Source organism: Petaurus breviceps, unplaced genomic scaffold (assembly GCF_028583685.1).
Source record: "Petaurus breviceps papuanus isolate PSGF00001 unplaced genomic scaffold, PetGlider_PUasm1.0 151, whole genome shotgun sequence".
Classification (NCBI taxonomy): Eukaryota; Metazoa; Chordata; class Mammalia; order Diprotodontia; family Petauridae; genus Petaurus; species Petaurus breviceps.
The window spans coordinates 17,363,811-17,383,941 of record NW_027185712.1 but is presented as its reverse complement, the minus strand read 5'-3'; the positions used below and the strand labels follow the sequence as shown (position 1 = coordinate 17,383,941).

Here is a 20,131-nt window from a genome sequence, read left to right as displayed (position 1 = left end):
GGACTGCAAAGGAAACCAATTCTACTAAAATACAGTTGCCAAACTATTAATTTTTTTTTAAAAAAACAAGTTCATAGGCCCCATGTTAAAAACCCCCGGCTCTAAGACTCTAAGTGACAGAGCAGGGGCCAGGTGCTAAGCCTACACTGGTGAAATCCCAGCTCTGGCCAAAGATAAAAACAAAACCTAACCTGCTTGGCTTCCCAGAATGTCTGTCTCCCTCCCCTCTGTCCAAGGCTGGCTGAAAGAAGGCCTCCTCCACCCAGAGCATAAACCTTCAGAGGCATTCCTCTCTGTTGGCCTGAACCCTCTCTCCCAATCACAGGCTTTGTATGCAACTGGGCTTATCACCAGATTCAAAACAGCTGAGAATATCACAATTGAAGTCGGGAGATGATTTTTTTTTTTAAATTGATGCAAACCCACTGAAAGTTTTCCAAGTACACAAGTTTTATTCTCCATCAATTGGGTACTGCAGGCAAACTTTCAAAGGAATACTAATTTAATCATCTCTTTTAAATTCCTATGTGCTTGTAACTCACCCTCCTTCATACAAAAGTAAAGTGTATATACATATACACATAAATGTATAATATATAATCCATATATACATGTTTATATATGTATGCATATATATATATATATATATATATATATTTGTGCTGGGACTGGAATCTAGAAGACTCATCTTCCTGAGTTCAAATCTGACCTCAGACACTTATTAGTTATGTGACCTTGTTTGCCTCAATTTTCTCATCTATAAAATGAGCTGGAGAAGGAAATGGCAAACCACTCTAGGATCTTTGCCAAGAAAAAAAGGGTCACAAGGAGTTGGAAGCAACTGAAAAATGACTAAACAACAAATATTAAACACACACACATAGGGACACCAATGAAAAATTACTAAACAATATTTTATACACACACACATACACATGTACAGCTGTAATAGCTTAAAACTATACTAAGACTTTTGAGACACCATATATATAAAATGCCTTTCAGTTCATAGTGGAAAGTGATGCCAATGACATTATTCCCAATTTTATTTTTCAGGTACCATTAACAAATAAGGTCTGAAGGAATGGTCTTAACTACAGAGTAGAGTACAAATAAAAGAAAACATCCTTTTGAGTATTTTTTTTCCTAAAAAGGGATAAAAAACCCATAGACTCTTGTTATTTTTCTTTGGCCAGAGGAAACAGCTTCTCTGACTCCTAAAAGAAAGCATCAGGGAATGAATATGTTAATAAGGGCCTGGCGGAAATAGAACCTGGAAGACCCCACTTTAATTGGCTATATGGCAAACAGCAACCCAGGACAGTGAACATGGAAGTAATTCATACAACCAGAGTGGCACAGGGCTTATACCTCTTCTGTTTCCTCAATTCCCTATGATCCATACATGTACCATAAAAGAACAAACTGCCTGATCTCTTCTAAACCAAGAAACAATATTTTTCTACGCAATGTGTTTCCTAATCATCAGATTTGAATATAATTGCTGAGAATGCAGTATTTCCTACAATATTTGGACTGACACATTAAAAACCAACAGGAAATTATACATTCCCCCCCCAAAAAAAACAAACGTTTTAACACTAAGCCATCCTAAGAGAAATCTAAGATCCCATCAGATTGTGGAATATAAGATGCTGAGGATATCCTCTTTGGATTTATCTGACCCCAGGATGTTTTAAGCTATATTTCTAAAGCATCTCTAGGACCAGGCACTGTTTTCTGACATGCTTTCACAGCAAGTGCACCTTATTCTTATGCAGAAGGAAGAATAATATCTTTCTCCACATGGCAACTGTTTTCAGAGCAACTCTTAATGATCACATATCCATGGGGTTGTTTTGACTACAAAATGGTTTAATGTATGTAAGGCACTTTGGAAATCTTAGCTATTAAAATATCTGCTATTGTGTTCAATCATCTTCAGTCATGTTCAATTGTTCCTGACCCCATCTGGGGTTCACTTGGCAAAGATATTTGGAGTAGTTTGTCATTTCCTTCTCCAGTTCATTTCACAGATGAGGAAGCTGGGACAACCAGGGTTAAGTGATATCTGCCCAGGGTCACACAGCTAGTAAATGTCTGAGGTCAGATTTAAAGTCAGATACTCTGACACGTACTATCATAATCAGAAAGCTATGTAGGAAGCCTCCTCCAAGAACTCGGCAGAAAAAATGGGAAAGCAGGAAGCGCAGGCTACGTGTGGGCAGTGAAAACCTCTCCCTCAGTTACCTGGGAAGACTGGGTGCCTGAAGAGAATGGGGAAAACAGACTCCTGCCTCCTCCCATGGTACTTGGGAAATGCTCTCCCAGGAAGAGAGGAGAACATTGAGCAGACTGTTACATGTGCAACAACCCTTAAGTACTCCATTTTCCCATCCCTATCCATTCCTGGGCATATCACATCACATTTTGTGCAGCATTTTAAGGTTTAAAGAGCACTTTTCTCATAACAACCAGCAATTCCCATTTCACTGTTAAGGAAACTACCATAGCAAGAGGTTGAATACAATGTCCAAGGTCAGAGGATTGATCATAGATCTAGAGCTAACAGGGCCCATAGAGGCAGAGTTCAACCCCCTTATATTTTACAAATAAGGAAATCAAGTTTAAATGGCTGATGCAAAGTCACATAGGGAGAAAGCATCAAAGGTGGAATTTGAATGCTGGTCCTCTGACTTCACAGCTAACTTCTTTCCAATGGTAATAGGGTCACCCACCAAGCTAATACTCAAATACAGATCTCCAGAGTCCCAAGACCAGAGTGTTTGCTATTATCTTACAATTATTCCATACTACCTCTAGGTGAAAAGAAGAAGGCAGAGCCCACCCTAGGTTCCACTTTGTCTTTTACCCTGCTACCACCACCTATACCCCCAATCTCCCTAACATTACTAATAATGATATCCTAATCATCATTCTAACCAGAAAGTGCTAATTATTAAATAATAATACGGTACATTATGCTTTCCTCACAACAACTTTGTGGAGCATGAACTCCAAGTATTGTTAATATCATTTTACAAATGAAGAATCAAAGACCCAGAGATTAAGGGGTTAAGTTAACCTGTCATCATGCATTATCCCGTAAACCCAAAGGAATGCATCTCTGATGACTGAATATTAAGTACTATGTCAAAAGATCATAGAGTTGGAAGCACATAGAGGCCTTTGAGATCACTGAATCCAGCCCCATCACTTTAAAGATGAAGAAACGAAGGCCCACAGAGGTTAAGTGATTTACTCAAGGTTACAGTGGTAGCAAGTAGCAGACCTCAGGATTTGAACCTGGATCCTATATATTCAAATCTAAAGAAGAATAATGTTGAGGAGTAAGGAATGGACTCTACATCACACAGGCTGGTGGGCTCAAACAAAAAGTGTCACTTTCTTCTGATGCCACCTCCTTGCTATCCAAAGACTAAAAAAAAGGAGGTACAGAGACTCTTAAGTGTCCCATCCTTCTTGGAACAAAGAATAACTGATTTGTTTTGTGTAGTTTGGATTCAGTCAAAGGGCCAAACTTGAGGACCAAGAGGGCCCCATGTGGCCTCGAGGCTGTGGGTTCCCCACTCCTGATGAAGGGAGACTCTCCTAGGGAATCTTTTCTCCAGTTCTGCTCTAATGTAGGCCATATCTCCCTTAGGATCACACTCCTGTGGCCATTCATAGGTCATACAAATATTAATGGTAGATTGATTGATAGAAGGATAGACAGATATAGTGAAGAAGAAATTTGGCCCCAACCTACCCATCATTCCACCCCATGTATTAACACAAATCAAGAGTTCATTGTACTTTCTTACTTGTGAATATACGCTGAAAAAATCCAAATCCACAATTTTGAAAACATGTTTTAACAGATTTTTTAAATACTAGAAAATAATCATATTTTCAAAAGTTATATTCAGAGTTTATACAAAACTAGTTTTTAAAAAATAACTATATTTAAGTACAGTGAATCCATCCGATTTAAAGTCTCTCTCTACTATGTTTATTATAGACACAAGTGTTCATTCTTCAAATCTTCAATGCTGGGATATATGGGCATCTGTTAGAGCCTGGGGTATTTCTAGGCTGTAAAGATAGGTCCACAGTGAACAAGCAAACACCCTGGCCTCGGAAAAAAGGTATTTTGTTTGTGATCTGGTCTACTTTTTGACGCGCTGCTCTACAATGGTCCACAAATACCCTTATTTTAACAGCAGATCTGGACAAGAAATGGCGAAGTAGCCACTCTCAGTGTGGGTAAAGGAAATAACTCATTCCTGCGTCACTTGGGGTTTTAGGCTAATAGCCCGAGACCCACCCTGTCCTGTAAATTCTCAGGATATCTGAGATTTCCAAAAACGTAAAAAAAGAAAGGAAAATCATTTTTAAAAGGCTGGTGGTTTTTTTTTTTGTCCTTTTCCTTATCAGAAAATTAGAGGGAATTAGGTGAATTTAATTTTGTCCCTTTTCCTTAAATTAGATGCAATTAGTTAAAGTTACCCAGCTAAAAGTTGGACTTTGTCAAGTCGAAACTTTGAGGGCCTTTTCACTTGGAAAGTTCATGCTCTGCTTTTCAGCTAGAGTCATCCAGGTCAAGTATCCAATGGCCAAGTGAGAAAACAAATAACATTACAAGTCTAGAGGCATTTGACACCTTTTCTCAACAGTTCACTCATAATTACAGAATACGTATTTGAGGAGCAGGTGGGATAGCAAGGAACCCTCATCTATGATGAGCTTTTTTTTTCTAGTCCTTGGGTACCAACCGCAGACTCTTACACACTTAGGTTCAAACGGCTTCCCCAATTTACTCAGACTGGTATAATAAGAGAAATATCTCCTCCATCTCCATTCCGCCAGGATTCAGCTGTACAATTTACTTCGGCGTGGACCCTGGACGTGGAATCATGGAAGCACAAGCTTATACAGATGCAAAGGGATCTCGGGGAGTTTTTAACCTGGGGCCCGTGATCTTGTTTTTTAAAAAAGATTATTTTGATGACTAGCATTTGTTTCCTTTGTAGCCCTGTGTATTGCATTTATGCATTTAAAACCATCCTTCGGGGAAGGAGACACGAGCACGGCCAACAACTCCTCTCTCGCTAGTTCTTCACCCCTGCGCAGGGCAGCCGCGGAAGCCGGGACTGGGAGACAGCTGCAGACTCGCGCCCGCCCGACAGCCTTCAGCAAATCCTGCTTTTCTCTGGTCCCTAGCAGGCCAGGTTAGAGGATCTCCAGGGGCCCCTACAATTCTAGAGCCTGGACAAGCTTTAGGAGCAAACCTGCGCAGCATCTGAGGAGCGGCAACGGGAGTTTACGGTAGGAGAGGAGCCGAGCCTCCGCGCCGCTCCAGGGTGAACTTTGCGCACCTCCTGCTCCCCAAGAGCGGAGGGCGGGGCAGGGAAGGAGGGGGATCTCTCGGCCTCAGGCCCGGGAGGGGGTGGCACTTACCCGGTAATCGCTGGCTCAGGTCTGGAGGGGTGCACAGGTTTCCCCCGCGAGGAATCAAGCGGTGCCGGGAGCGGGGCAACTCGCGCGCTGAGCGGAACGAAGGGCGCCTGGCCCGGCCAGGAGATGTCGCAGCGCGCCGGCCCACTGCGGAGACCCTGCTTGCATCTCCTGGGTATCCAGGTCGCCGCGGCGGCTGCAAGCGGGGGAATGACAGCCTCCCCGCGAGCTCCGCACGCGAGCCTCCTTGGCTTCCCTCCCTCTTTCCCTCGCTCCCCCGCGCGACTCTACCCAAGTCGTGGGCGGCAGAGGGCGCGAGAGGGAGAGGCTCCCGATAGCTCCCGCCCCGCGCCCCGCGCCCGGCCCCCAACCCCGCCCCTGCCCCCTCCGGCCGCGCGTCTCCCGGCCGACGCCCCGTCTGCCTTCGGTAGGGAGCCCCGGGGGCCCCCACGCCACCTGCCTCGCTCGCGTGGCCGGGGACAGGGGCTATGGGGCGAGTCCCTGAACAAACTGGGCCGTCCCAGCGCCCCACGAACACCTTCCCTCTAGCCTGCAAGCACCCCGACACTCTGCTCCTTCCAGGAGTCCCCTCCATTCATCCTCTCCCCGCCAGTCGTCCAGCAAGAGCCACTAAATTATAAGACCTGTTAATTAAATTATTAGTAAACATTAAATAACAGTTGCCCTCCATGAGTAGTTATGGACTTTGAAAGCCGCAAGTCCGTGTCTTGCTGATCACAATAATGGTGTAAGGGTGGGGAGGAGCGCAGACTGGAGCTAATCCAAACTAAGGTTGTTCATCCGCCTTCTTTCTGGTCCCCAGCTTCACTTTCTGGTCCCTAGCAGGTGAAACGGACCTCAGTGTCCTCAAACCCAACCCCCCCCCCCACGGCACCCCAATTCGTCAAAATGTGCTTTGAGATCTTTGTTGGCGCCAACATAAAAATAACTGCAGAACGGTTTAATGCACTGTCCATTGGAGAGTTATTTGAATTTTAACAGGTTTGCAAACCTTAATTAACGGATGAAACTCGAGTCATTGAAGTTTCAGGCAATCTCCTGGTAGAAAGGTTGAGAAAGGAGGAAGAGGGGTGGGGGCCCTGGGACCTTCCCAACCATCCAAGGCAAATCCTTAGGAGTGGCAGGTACCTGGTCATCGCCAACCTTCCTCCAAGGACAGAAATCCTCTACAACATCTAGCCTCTGTTTGCACAATTGAAGTGAGGCAATCCAGATCATTTTCCTCTAGATCTTGAGTTGGGAAGGACAGACTCAAGTGAAACTATGATACCACAAATAATAGAAACATGTCAAACAGAAACACAGGTACATACCACAACCACCAACATCCTGTTCTCTCACATACAATTGCCCTTCTCAGAACATTAACTTATTCACCAGCTCACTTTTGGATATAATCATTTGCTTTGTTTTCCCTCAACTATTCAATCTTTTGTTTTCCCCCCTCTTTACTTACATGCACATGTAACTTTTTCTTCCTTTTTTTGTAAGCAGATCCTTTTCATACTTTCGGTTTATCCTAAATTTTCTTTCTCTTTTGTTATTGCTGAAATCTGGGTGCTGTTTCTGTGAATGGGTATATCTGAGGTTGCTTTCTCAGTATGTCCATGAGATTGTATGAAAATAGGCATGTGTCGTGCTTCTTTCTGAGAGGCTCTTGGACAGATCACCAGGCCTAGAATTGGGGAGATCTCAGTTCAAATTCAACCTCAGACTGTAACTAATTGTATGAACCTGGGCTAATCACTTGACCTCTGTTTGCCTCAGTTTCCTTATCTGGAAAATAGGGATAATAATAGCACCTACCTCCCAAGGCTGTTGAAAAGATAAATTAGATAATAATTGTAAAGTGCCTGGTGCATAGTAAGTACTATGTAAAATTATTATTATTACTACATCTAGATGGAAATGTGTTTAGATGAGAGGAGTTAATTTTCCCCTTAACCATATTAGAAGACCAAAATCTGTCAAACTCAAATTTTTAAAGTACATATATTTGTGAAGTTCCATGACCTACAGGGACAATCTTATCTAAATTTTTTACCTCATTCTCAATGTCTTATATAGGACTCTGCACCCTGCAGGTTCTTAAGAAATAGGACCTTAGAATTTCAAACCAGAAAAATCTTTAGGGATCAACTCTCCAACCCCTCATTTTACAGATGGGGAAATTGAAACTCAGAAAAGTTAAGTAATTGTCCACAATCATACAACTAGTAAGTGGCAGAGATAAGATTAGAGCCCAGGTCTCCTGACTCTGCATTCAATGTTCTTCCCACTGCCCATGGAAATATTTGCAGAAGGAATGAATAGATGAATGAATGAATAAAAGAGGAAAGGAAGGGCATGTGATCAAAGATGAATAGAAGTAGTGTGAATCTGTAAAAATAAAGGTAATGATAATAGTTGCTCACATTCCTATACTGCTTTAAGGTTTGCAAAGCACTTTATTTATGCAAGAGCAATTATTCCAAATCTCTCGACCCCAATTAATGTAATTAATAAGATGTTATATGCCCCGATAACTTTACCAGGTGAGAATGCATTTTTGATTGAGTTATAAAGTAAATTAGTTAAAGATGTAAACCAGACGTGAGCAAACCAGGGCACCTATTGACTCAATCATTTAAAGTATAAACTAGATACAAATAAATCATTTTAAAATAAAATTTATTTTTTCAATTAACCAAAATCCACCTTTTCTCCTTTCCTTCCTCCCCATTTTGAAAAGAAAGAAAAACAAAGCCCTTGCAACAAATATGTATAGTAAAATAAAACAAATTCACGTAGTGGCTAGGTCAAAAAATAGATCTCAAATTACACTTTGAGCCCACCAATTGTTTATCAAGAAACGGGTAGCATGTTTCATCATGTGTCCTCTGGAATCATGGTCGGTCATTGAATAGATCAGAGTTGCTAAGTCTTTCAAAAGTTGTTTGTTTTTACAACATTGCTGTTATTGTAGAAATCATTCCCTTGGTTCTACTCACTTCACGAAGTAGTTCCTAAATGTTTCCCCAGGTTTCTATGAAACATCATCTTCCTCATTTGTATAGCACAATAGTATTCCATCATATTCATATACTATAACTTGTTCATCCATTCCCCAAATGATGGGTACCCCTTAGTTTCCAGTTCTTTGCTACCACAAAGAGAGCTTCTATAAACATTTTATACATATGGATCTTTTTTTCTTTTAAAAAAAATCTCTTTGAGAGTAGAACTCTATTAGTAGTATCCCAGTCAAAAGGCATGTGCATTTAATGACTTCTATGTCATAGTTTCAAATTGCTTTCTGGAATAGCTGGACCAATTCACGATTCCACCAATGGCACTTTAATATACTAGTTTTCCCACAAACCTTCCAGCATTTGTCATTTACAAAGTCAGTTTGGGAGGACTGAAGTGCTTCTAGCTATTAGGATAAATCAGATGACTTCAGAAGAAATTAGATTTTGCACAGGAAATATGTTGGGCTTGGTTGAAAGAATTAGACACACCTCTGGGTCTAAGTATATCAGAGAAAGGATTTTAGCAACAAGCTAAGTCAAGCTCTGCTTGTGCCTTGAGAAGACAGACAGACACTTTGCATTGTCTTGGAAGGGAGAACAGAGGCCAGAGGGAATATCACATCTCTCTACCTCCTTTTACCAAAGGTTCCTCTTGTGAACTTTGAAATGCTGGAGATCTTGAACTTCCCGTTGGAGCTGTTAGCAACGTCCCAGGGACAGCAGTGGGCCAAGGACAAACTATAAACTGAGCAAAGGCAGCTTCAGAGTGTGTGACCACCTTGCAATGGAAAGGAAATCATCTATAGACTTTACAAAGGAAGAAGAAATCAGGTGCTCTCTAGGTACCCAATCTGCCACTGTGAGTGGGAGTTGGGAGAGTGACCCCACAAAGGGGCTTCACATACATCACCACATTCAATCCTCAGAATAACCCAGTGAAACATATATTATTATCATCCCCATTTCACAGGTGAAGAAACTGAAGTTCAGAGAAATTGATGACTTGCTTGGGGTTACACAGCTAGTAAGTATCTCAGGTAAGATTTGAACCCAGGTCCACCTGACTTAGAGTCCAAAGCTCTATCTCCTAAGCCACAAAGCACAAAATGAATTGAGACTTTTGAAAAATGTGGTTTTTAAAAGGTGCTATTTTAGTTCTGTTCAGAGCAAGAATAATAAGGTATAGGCTCATTTAAAGGGCCCATACACTACCATACCTTCTCCATCATGCCCCAGAAACCTCTTCATCCTGGAACAATCAGTCCTGGATTTCATGCCTTGCAAGTTCCCTTTACCCGTGAGGTTCCTCCCTCTGATTGGATGGCTTTTCCAGAACCTCCATTTGAGGTGGGTATGCAGACCAGACATCCCTTCATTTCTAACCAGGCTCCACTCCATCATGCCCCAATATCAGATACCTTCCTCTTCTCCCTGCCTCCTCCCTTTCAGTTTCTTTTTATACTTTCCTTCTCCAATTAGAATGTAAATTCCTTGAGGACAGGTACTATCTTTGTTTATATTTGTATTTTCAGTTCTTGGAGCACTGCCTTGCACATCTAAGAGCTAAGTAAATGCTTTTTTTTTTCTTTTTGGAGGGGAGAAGGCAGGTAATTGGGATTAAGTAACTTGCCCAAGGACACACGGCTAGTAAGTGGTAAGTGTCTGAGTCTGAATTTGAACTCAGATCCTCCTGACTCCAAGGCCAGTGCTATACTCACTACACCACCTAGCCACCCCTAATTAAATGCTTTTGACTGATTGGCTAAAGAGCAAAAGATTGTCTAATTTAAATCTGTCACAGAAACAAAGTAGAACTATTCAATTCCCATTCCGTCTTTATCTCTTTTAAAAAGGAGAATGTTATTCAAACTAGAAAGCTTAGGATAAATACTATCAAAAGATGCTTGAAGCTTGAGGTATGTGATAAGATATGAAGAAAGCATCCATGCTCTCATTTTCAAGGCTTCCTTCAAAGCATTCCCTTTCTTACATTTTGTGTGGCATTCAAATTTGCCTTCTAGCTGTACCCTTTACACACCCCTCCATCTCCTGCTCCCTTGCTTTACTGCAAGTGGCCTCATATATATATATGTGTGTGTGTGTGTGTGTGTGTGTGTGTGTGTGTGTGTGTGTGTGCATGTGTGTGTGTATGTTGTTCTACAAATATGGTAAAGATTTTATTTTTTCACATGGAAAATTTTATTTTTATAAGAGAAGAAAGGAGTTACAGTTGCAATTATTTTTCTATTACTGGCTGTATAATCTATTACTATTCCAGATTATCCTTAGAAATTAAAAAAAAAACAAGAGTATTATTATTTGTGGATAACCATAGGCAGTGGAGCATAAAATATAAAATATAAAAGAAACAGACATAGGTGACCCACTCTAAAGGGGGCATTATAAACTTTTAGAAGCCAGGGGCCATGCCTTATTTATCTTTAACTTTCCCAAAAAACATAGTACAGTGCTCTGCACATAGTAAGAACTCAATAAATATTTGCTGAATCAATGAACCAGAAACTATGGTACTGTGGCATAATAAAAAGACGATTGGAGTGGGAGTCACAAGATTTAAATTTTAGCTCTAATTCCACTAACAGGCTGTGATAATTTACAGATTCTAAGAGCTGAAACGAACCTCAGAGGCCATTCTGTCCATCTCATACCTGAATAGCAAAGTCCTCTACAGATTCTTGAAAAATAGCTAGGTCTTCTGCTGAGAGAGATGGGTAATCCAATCTTCCTTAGGCATGCCATTACACTCTTAAACAGCTCTATTTCCCCTCCTCTTATAATATGAGATGAATGATTATGTCTGACCCACTACCTCAGTCTTCTCTTCTCTGGAGTAAACATTTCCAGTTCCTTAAATCAATGATCCTATGAAATAGTTCAAGTTCAGAGTGTTAGCTTTGAAGAGAGATAAGGAAGGAATCTAGGAAGGAAGGAAAAAAAGAAGGAAGGAAGGAATGAAGAAGGAAGGAAAGAAAAAAGGAAGGGAGGGAGGAAAGAAGGAAAGAGACGCATGAAACTGAACTCTGGGCTTGGTAAAGGATAAGCTACTTCAATTATAGATTACTAATATTGATCAGATTTCTTCTCTTTCTCTACCTCCTTCTTTGTAAATAAGGAAATAGGAAGAAAAGAAGAAAACTTATAAGAGGTTATGATGGAGGGAAATACATGATTAGCAATTAAAACAGTAAATATAAATGGAATATGAACTCACCCATAAAATGGAGGGAGATAGTAAAATGAATTAGAAAGCAGAATCCAACAATATGTTGTTTATAAGAGATACACTTAAAACATAAAAATTCACAAAGAGTTAGAATAAAGAGCTGGAACAAAATTTATTATGCTTTAGATGAATTTTTAAAATCAGACATAACAATGATTAAAAGAAATAAACAAGGAAACCACATTATCCTTAAAGGCACTATAGACAACCGTACTTAAAATACATGTACATATATACATATATGTGTATATGTATTCTCTATAGCCGTTAAATGGCATACTATTTAAGTAATTGAAGGAAAATTATTCAAATCACTGAAATAGTCATTTAAACTGTAATAGTTGGGAACCTCAGTGTGTCCCTTTCAAACTTAGACAAAGCTAACAAAAGAATAAAAGGATGGTAAAGGACCTGAATACAAGTTTTAGAAAGTTGCATATGATAGATTATTAGTGATCATGGAACAGAAAATTAGAGGAAATATCTATATATCTACATTTCATAGAGATATAAATTATTATATATTATATACATGAATAGCTAAGATATATAGGGGCAGCGAGGTAGCATAGTAGATAGAGTACCAGGCCTGGAGTCAGGAAGACTCATCTTCATGAGTTGAAATTCAGTTTTATCAACTCTGAGGTACCACATCTCACCAGTCAGATTGGCTAAGATGATAAAACAGGAAAACGATAAATGCTGGAGAGGATGTGGGCAAATTGGAACACTAATGCATTGCTGGTGCAGTTGTGAACTGATCCAGCCTGTCTGGAGAGCAATCTGGAATTATGCCCAAAGGGCTATAAATAATTTCATACCCTTTGACCCAGCAATACCACTCCTAGGGTTATATCCCAAAGAGATCATAGAAGTGGGAGGAAGACCCATATGTACAAAAATGTTTATAGCAGCTCTTTTTGTGGTGGCAAAGAATTGGAAATCAAGGAGGTGCCCATCAATTGGGGAATGGCTAAACAAGTTGTGGCATATGCATGTTATTGGAATACTATTGTGCTATAAGAAACGAGGAGCAGACGGTCTTCATATTTACCTGGAGAGGCTTATACTAACTGATGCTGAGTGAGAAGACTAGACACCAGGAGAAATTTGTACGCAATTACAGACACAATGTATGTGTGATGACCAACTTTGATAGACTGGACCCTTCCCAGCAATGCAGTGATATAAGTCAATCCCAAAAGACTCATGATAGAGAGAAATGTGTGCATCCAGAGAAAGAACTGCGTTTATATCCAGATGGAAGCAAAATACCTGATCTTTTTCCTTCTCTTGTTTGCTTTTATGTCCTCTTTACCATTTTTCATTCCATCTGATACAATCCTTCTTTATAACCTGACTAATGTATAATGTAAAAGTATTTACAGATCCTATACTTGACTATATGCTGCCATGGGGGGGAGGGGAGGGACGGGGACAAAATGTGAAACTCAAGGAATTGTGGAATTGAATCCTGTAAACTGAAAGGAAAAAAACAAATTAATTAATAAAAAAAAGGAAAAAATAAAAAATTCATGGGGATGTTGCTAAAAAAAAATTAATGACCAATAAAATGTAGATTACCCCCCCCAAAAAAAAAAGAAATTCCGTTTTAGACACTTACTAGAGGGCGCAGAATCAAGATGGCAGCATAGAAGCAGGAAACTCCTTGCACTCCCCCCATAATCACCTCAAATACCTATAAAAATGACTCTAAACAAACTTTAGAGCTACAGAACCCACAAAGTGACAGAGAGAAACCTCCTGCTGAAGGCAGCCTGGCAGGCAGACAGGAAGGGTCCCTTGCAGTACGCTGGGAGCAGAGTCCAGCCCTGCATGAGACCTCAGTTTTAGCCTCAGGATGGCCTGACCCTGGAGTGGACTTGGGGAGAGTGGATCAGCAGCAGCTGTGGCAGTTTCCAGATTTATCAACCCATAAATGCCAAAGACAAAGTGAGAGTTCAGTGGACTTTGGAAACAGGGGGTCTGGGAGTGTGGTCCGGCCTTTCCCCCTTTCCCCCCACCCAGAGGGAGAAGTGGATGAGGCGGGGCTGCCGTCCCACACATGGCTGCTTCAGAGCTCCTGGCCTACAGATTTTAGGGGGACCAAGTGACCAGTCTAAGGGGTAATCACTCTTGCTTTAACCTGCTTGGATCTGGATTGCTGTCTAGGGTGGAGGTCCTGGAGTGTGTGACCAGGTGCCAGAGTGTGTGGAGGCCTCAAAGAGGGCACCCAACTAATAGCTCTGGCAGCTATGAAAACCCCAGTAATTTGGGACAAAGCTCTCCTCTCTGGAAGCAGAGTTCCACTGTGGCAAAAAGCTCAAAAGTCAAGTAATTGAGTGGCAGCATGAGCAAGCAAAGGAAGAAAACCAAGCAGAGGAATCAAACCTTGGATTCTTTTTTTAGGAACAAAAATGATCAAAGTATGGAACAGAAGGAAGACAATGAAGTCAGAACTCCTGCACCAAAAGCTTCCAAGAAAAATATGAATTGGTTACAGGCCATAGAGGAGCTAAAGAAGGATTTTGAAAACCAAATATGAGAAGTGGAGGAAAAATTGGGAAGAAAAATGAGAATGATGCAAGAAAAGCATGAAAACAGAGTCAACAGCCTGACTGAAGAAAATAACACCTTAAAAAATAGACTAACTCAATTGGCAAAAGAGTATCAAAAAGCCAATGACAAGAGGAATGCCTTAAAAAGCGAAATTTGTCAGATGGAAAAAGAATCTCAAAAGCTCACTGAAGAGAATCATTCCTTCAGAATTAGATTGGAGCAAATGGAAGCTTTATGAGAAATCAAGATACTATTAAACAGATCCAAACAAATAAAAAAAATAGAAGGCAATGTGAAATATCTCATTGGAAAAACCACTGACCTGGAAAATAGATTCAGAAGAGATAATTTAAAAATTATTGGACTACCTGAAAGCCATGATCAAAAAAAGAACCTAGAAATCATCCTTCAAGAAATTCTCAAGGAAAATTGCTCTGATGTTTTAGAACCAGAGGGCAAAATAGAGGTTGAAAGAATCCACTGATCACCTCCTGAAAAAGATCCCAAAAAGAAAACTGCTAGGAATATTATAGCCAGGTTCTGGAGTTCCCAGATTAAGGAGAAAATATTACAAGCAGCCAAGAAGAAACAATTTGAATATTGTGGAAACACAATCAGGATAACACAGGATCTGGCAGCTTTCACATTGAGGGATCGAAGGGCTTGGAATACGATTGGACTATCTGAAAGCCATGATCAAAAAAGGAACCTAGAAATCAACCTTCAAGAAATTCTCAAGGAAAATTGCTCTGATTGTTTTAGAACCAGAGGTTCTAAATTGGAGGTCAAAGGAGCTGGGGGAAAATATGTTCATTCAATGAAATAGAGGACTTTCAAGCATTCTTGATGAAAAAAACCAGAGTTGAATAGAAAATTTGACATTCAGATACAAGAAGCAAGAGAAGCATGAGAAGGTAAATAGGGAAGAGAAATCATAAGGAACTTATCAAAGTTGAACTATTTACATTTCTATATAGACACTTACTAGCTGTGTGACTCCAAGCAAGTCACTTCATCTTTTTTTGCCTTAGTTTCCTCATCTGTAAAACGATCTGGAGAAAAAAATGGCAGTAGCTTTGCCAAGAAAACCTCAAATGGGGTCATGAAGAGTCAGACGCAACTGAAAATGACCCCATACCGTGTTTCCCCGATAATAAGACACTGTCTTATTATTTTTTTGGACAGAAAGATACCAGAGGGCTTATTTTCAGGGGAGGGCTTATTTTAATGAACATTGACAGCAATTTTAATAAACAGGTAAATGTGAACAAAAAAATGTACCTTTATTCAATAAGCAAATCACTGGGGAAGAACAGGATGACGCACTCACTGCTGCAGCTCTGATTGGATGCAGCTCGGAGTGCAGCGTGCATTTCACGGCGGGGGGACGGTGCATACAGAGGGTACTGTAATGTAGCGTGTAGCGCAGGGGATCACCTTCACTACAGTAGCAATCTCAATAGGGCTTATTTTTGGGGGAGGGCTTATTTTAGAGGAACCTTACACAGTAAGGGGAGGGCTTGTTTTCGGGATAGGTCTTACCGGGGAAACACGGTAGTAACAAATGAATACAGTTTTATCTATCTATCATCTACATATACACATATATACATATATATCTATAAGTATAATCTATCTTAACTTTGCATGACAAGAGAATAAGGACAGGTATTGGATATGTGACTTCTTTAGTGTAGAGAACACTTGAGTCCTCGAGGAAACTCCTTTAATTAATACAGATCTGCTTCTTATGTGCAACTTAAATTCTTAGAGAGTTACCTAGAGTAGAGGTGTCAGACATAAGGTCCAGGGGATGCATGCTCCCTGCAACACTTCCAAGTACAACCTGAATCAGATTAAAAAGTAATTAGAAAATATTTAACAAAGTAAATATATAGTTTTCTCAGTCCGTATGTAGCCTCAGGGGTCCTTAGGTCCATCTGTTTTAATTTGACATCACAGGCCTAGAGGATTAAGAGATAAACTGAGTCTAGAATCACATAGCAAGTGTGTCAGAGGAAAGATAGGAAACAAGGTCTTCCTGGCTTCAGGATCTGTTCTTTATCCACTATGCCATGTTGTCTACATTGTGTACACCTTGACAAAAACTGTGTGCTGGGGCATAAAAGACTCAAAAAGAAATGTAGAAATATGACATATTAAATAGATCCTTTACTGCCTATGGTGTTGTATAGTTGCTTTCAGTCATGTCTGACTCTGTGACTCCATTTGGGGTTTTCTTGGCAAAGATACTGGAGTTGTTTGCCATTTCCTTCTCCAGCTCATTTTTACAGATAAGGAACTGAGGCAAACAGGATTAAGTGCTAAGTTATTGTCTAAAAGTAATACAAATTTTAATCAATAAAAAGTCTTTGAAGAAAAGAATCAAATGTAAATGAAGAATCCAAAATAACTAGTAGTTCAAAGAGCAAATCATAAAAGAAATACATAATTTCACTTAAGAAAATGACAAGACAACATTGCAAAATTTGGGGGGATAAAGTTAAAGCAGTCCTTAGAAGAAAAACATTTTTTATCTCTAACCACTATCATAAACAAAAGAGGAAAGAATGAATCAACAAATTAAGCAAAAATTTAGAAAAGTGGTAAATCAAAAACAACTTAACACAGCAATGGAAATTCTGAAAATCAAAGAAGAAAATTAAAAACATAAAAATTCAGTTTATTAGGAAAACTGGAAATGCTTTTTCCCAGAAAATAAAAACAGAGAAATTGTTAGCTAATCCAATTTTTAAAAAGGAAAAGCAAATTAAGAATCTAAAAAGTGAAATATAAGAATTCACAAAAAGGAAAAGAAAATAAAGAAACTTGTATAAAAAGTTGTACCTAATTGCATGATAACAAAACCAATCATTAAAATAGATGACCATTTAAAAAAAACCTACCCATTTAAATAAAAAAAAATCAAATGTAAATAACTAAATCAGAAAAAAAAAATCTAATGAGTCATAAAGGAATTCCCAAAGAAATCAATACCAGGTGGGTTCATAAATTCTATCAATTTTCAGTCAATAATTATTTCCACTATTAAGTAATTTAAAAAAAAAAAAGAGAAAGAAGGCATCCTACCAAGCTTCTATAAGACAAATGCCTAAACTGATGCAGAGAGAAATAAAGCAGAGTAAGTAAACTACAGAACAATAAACTCTAATGAATACGGACTGCAAAGCTGTTAATAGTGAAAACTATTTGGTATGGATAAAGAATAGGAAAGTTGATCAGTGGAACAAATTAGATACATGAGACCCAGAAGCAATCAGTTTACCTGCATAGAGATGAAAAGTGAACCCTGGCAGCTGATGACATCACTAAAGGCAAGAATGTAGAGAGAAAAGAGAAAATGGCTAGTGCAGAGCCTTCAGGGAGAACAAGAAGGAACAAAATCACAGAAGCCAAAGGAAGACAGTGTCCAGGAAAATGTTGTGGTCAATTGTGGCAGAGCAGAAGTCAAAAAGGATGGAGATTTAGAAAAGGCCATTGAAATGAGTAGTTCAGAGATTATTATTATCTTGGAAAGAGCAGTTTCATCAAATGAGGTGGTTGGAAGCCAGATGGGAAAGAATAAAGAAGAGAGTAGGAGGTAAGGGACCCAAGGCAAGGAGTATAGAGTTTGATGGTAAAGGAGAGACTGGCTTTAGGACAGTAATGTGTGGGAACAGGAGTCAGGTGAAGATTTTTCTAGGGTGAGTGCACATATTTGTAGCTGGTGATGAAGAAGCTGGTGGATAAAGAGCGACAGAAGGTGGAAGTGAGGAAGCTGGGTGCTATAATGGTAGAGTACTGGGTCTAAAGTCAGAAAGACCAAAGTTCAAATGTGGCCTCAGACACTTACTTAGCTGTATGACCTTGGGTGAGTCACTTAGCCTCAGTTTGCCCCAGTTTCTTCAACTGTAAAATGAAGATAATAAGAGTACCTACTTCTCAGTGTTATTATGTGGATCAAATGAGATAATATTTTTAAAGCACTTAACATACAGTACCTGGTACATAGTCAGAACCACATAAATGTTAATTATTGACATTGTTCTTATTTAAAAAGAAAGAGAACAATCAAAGGAACAAACCTGTAGAGGAGATTTTAGGTGGTAGAATCAAGAGTACAACTGGAGATGTTATCCATGACCAGAAGACCCACTTTTTCATCAGAAACTAGTGAAAAGGAAGGGGGTGAAGGGAGGGGAGAGCAGGGATAATGAAGATGGAATTTTAAATTAAATTTAGATTAAAAGAGAAAGTAGAACCTATAACAATGGTGTCCACTTTCCTAGTAAAGTGAGAAGCTATGTCCTCTGATACTGGTAGAGTAGAAAGTGATCTAAAGGGTAGTGTGTTGTTGTTCAATGGTTTCTGTCGTCTCCAGCTCTCCATGACCACATTTTGGTTTTTCTTGGCAAAGATACTACAGTGGTTTGTCATTTCTTTATCCAGATTATTTTACAGAAGAGGAAACTGAGGCAAACAGGGTTAAGTGACTTGCCCAGGGTCAGACATCATGTTAAGTGTCTGAGGCCACATTTGAATTCAGGTCTTTCGCCTCCAGGTTCAGCACTTTATCCACTACTCTATTTAGCTGCCTCCATAATAGCATTTAACCCACAAAATAGCTGTGACACTCATATTGTGATTATGGATGTAAAGTGTTTTGAAGACTAACATATACTGTAAATATCATCTATCATTATTATTGTTACCATCATCTTTTCATGTACACATGAAAATTATATTATTTTATTATTTATTATATTAGTAATATTTCACATGATATAGTATTTCACAATTCTGTTGTAAGTTCCTTGAAGGCAAGGAATGTATTGTAGTTTTTGGCATACTCCCCAAGGCCTAATGTAATGTGCTGCACATAGGAGGTAATAAAAGAAAATTATTTATGTGTGTTATTGTAAAGGCAACGTGACCATTCACAGGAGTGCTTGCTTCTCAGTGGCACCTAAAAGGCTTGCTAGACTAGCAATCAGGCTGCTATATTCGGGTAAGCCACTAGGCGGTGCTCCAAATTCTAATCTAAGCTATCAATTTGTTTAACCGCAGGCATGAGCGTGAAGGCCGTTTTAGGTTAAGACCTGAGTCCTTTTTCAGACTTTCTGAACATGCATTCATGGGACCTGTCCAGTTCTCCTAGCTCCCAGGCTGTCCTTCTACTGCCAAACTGCCTACATGGGCCTTTAATTCCTCTAAGGGTATTATTTAATACCATCAAAATTCCTTATTCTCTTGGCTGGTTTTGTCCCCATTCATAGAGGATTTTCATTTCTTTCCTTTCTCAGGATGACCTAGAAATTACTATCACTCATATATAGATTATACATTATATTATACATATATAGATTATACATTTTACTGCTGTGAAATGAAAGTACAAAAGAGTACAAATTGTAAAATTTCCAAGTGTCTGAACACAGCCACACTAGGTAAGATCAGGGGTTTTTCTTTTTTTTGTTTTTGGTTTTTTTGTTTGTTTTGCCATCTCCTCCCTACCCTGCTTACTGTGTCTGGTTCTCACAGGTGTACCTGAACCCCTTTTTATGGAAGTCCTGTTTAGTGGAGCTAGGTGGCACACTGAATAGAGTGCTGGGTCTGGAGTCAGGAGGACCCGAGTTCAAATTTGACCTCAGACACTTTCTAGCTGTGTGACCCTGGGCAAGTCATTTAACCCTATTTGCCTCGGTTTCCTCATCTGAAAAATGAGAAGGAAATGGCAAACCACTCTAGTATCTTTGTCAAGAAAACCCCAAATAAGGTCAGAATCAGACGTGACTGAACAACAATATTTTGTGAAGCATTTTCAAAGTCTCATGAGAAA

The 20,131-nt window shown here is 39.6% G+C and overlaps 1 protein-coding gene and 1 long non-coding RNA gene across 3 annotated transcripts in view; one reads left to right on the top strand and one right to left on the bottom strand.

The window, feature by feature from the left end:
- AHRR (aryl hydrocarbon receptor repressor) overlaps nt 1-5,749 on the bottom strand; it is a 264,267-nt gene extending 258,518 nt beyond the window's left edge. Inside the window, exon 1 of the mRNA XM_069076018.1 lies at nt 5,461-5,749. The gene's annotated coding sequence lies outside the window, so the exon portion shown is untranslated. The remainder of the gene's footprint in view (nt 1-5,460) is intronic.
- The window catches only part of LOC138152356 (uncharacterized), a 68,105-nt gene continuing 51,935 nt past the window's right edge, over nt 3,962-20,131 (top strand). The window contains exons 1-2 of one of the 2 annotated variants that reach the window (XR_011166082.1): nt 3,962-5,328; nt 9,460-9,513. This is a non-coding gene — a long non-coding RNA (uncharacterized lncRNA). Of the gene's footprint in view, nt 5,329-9,459; nt 9,527-20,131 lie in introns of both variants that reach the window. The other variant, XR_011166085.1, reaches the window with a different exon arrangement.